The sequence below is a fragment of the Sphaeroforma arctica genome (genome assembly GCF_001186125.1).
Source record: "Sphaeroforma arctica JP610 unplaced genomic scaffold supercont1.203, whole genome shotgun sequence".
Taxonomy (NCBI): domain Eukaryota; class Ichthyosporea; order Ichthyophonida; genus Sphaeroforma; species Sphaeroforma arctica.
In genome coordinates, this window is record NW_014040355.1 from 84,910 (window position 1) to 86,691 (window position 1,782).

Sequence of the window (1,782 nt, forward strand, 5' to 3'; positions counted from 1 at the left end):
ACACACACACATATATATATATTTCTATATATATATATATACTTGCATACATACCCACATACCCACATACACACACACACACACACACACACACACACATATATATATATATACTTATATATATATATATATATATACTTATATATATATATATATATATATATAAGTATGCGCACACAGATACGTCCATAAACATATGTAGATCGTATATTAAAATGCATACATTGATATCTATATTTTGTAATTAAACCATATGTAGATATTTACCTCGAAGAATATGTGAGATCAAACAAATATACTACTATATAAGTTTGTATTTGTCACATTGTTGTGATTTGTGGGAAAACACAGCAATGTAAGCATTGATTCGCTCACCGATTTTGCATTCCGAGTTTGTTAGTTATACAATACTTCCATGGCGTAACGGTATCATTTGTAAGTGCATCCATGTAATGATGGTGAACATATATCTGTCTCAGCATTAAAAAATATGATATACAAAAGCAGACTATCTGAAATTAATATCACTTGAAATTCGACATGTTTTACTGTCACTCAAACATCTTAGGTGCGAGCATACATACGAGCAGTATTTAGGACAGTTCACAAATAGTGGAAGTGTGCAACTAGATTGATCACACAACCGAAATCAATACTGTATGCTCAGCCTAGACCATCAGTATGATAGTTACTTAATTAACACTATTCGGTTTGCACCAAACAGTAAAAATTTAGGTACATCCTTATAACTTAGGTACAACCCTAACATTCAACACGGTGCATACAAGGAAAAACATCTGACAACGTACATGCATACCTGGGCACAAACGGCAACCATAGCAACGGACTGTCGTCGGTATATAGAAAGCAAACGGTGACCAAAGCGGACCACAGCCCAATCATACGCTCCTCTAAGGCACTCTGCCGATGCCACCACCACGTCTCGGTGAAGAAGTACACGATCAGCAGACAGATACACACCCATAGCCAAAAGGCTATACCGAAATACATCGTCCTTAGAGGTACTTGTATATTATCAAAATATATACATTTATACTAGGGTGAGCTCTTAATCTACTTATAAACTGCTCGATAAGGGTGTCTTGTCGATGCAAGCCTGGTATTCAGTGCGTTCAATACACAGGTAGCTGTCAGTATATGTGATATTTGTTTTCTTAAAAACTGACGTCAAGTTGCGATGACAATTTAGGCAGGTTGGAAGCATAAATACATACCCCTCTTATCTTTTAAATATTCTTGTCATGGTTTTTCTCTTGTTGGGTATTCCTGTGTCATGGTTTTTCTATTGTTGGGTATTCCTGTGTCATGGTTTTTCTATTGTTGGGTATTCCTGTGTCATGGTTTTTCTATTGTTGGGTATTCCTGTGTCATGGTTTTTCTCAGCCAGTGCTCAACAGTGTGTAAATACGGCTATGTATATGCCCATCTTCAGCCCGTTTCTCGATTGAGTCTAAATAATTCTCGAGTGGGCAGTGTGCACTGTGTGTGCAGTTTATCTATTTTTACGTTTTAAAAACGTATAAAATCAACAATTTTTGCGTTTACACTATTATTTTAAAACAAATATCTCGAGTTAAAATCACATACTTCGTTAAAAAAGTATGCTGATTGCTGAAAGTATAAAATAGACATCATCCCTATATATCATCATGTTACATATGTCAATTTAGAATGCTACGAAAATATACAAATATACACACACACACACACACACACACACACACCACACATATATAGTATACCGATACATAGATACATACA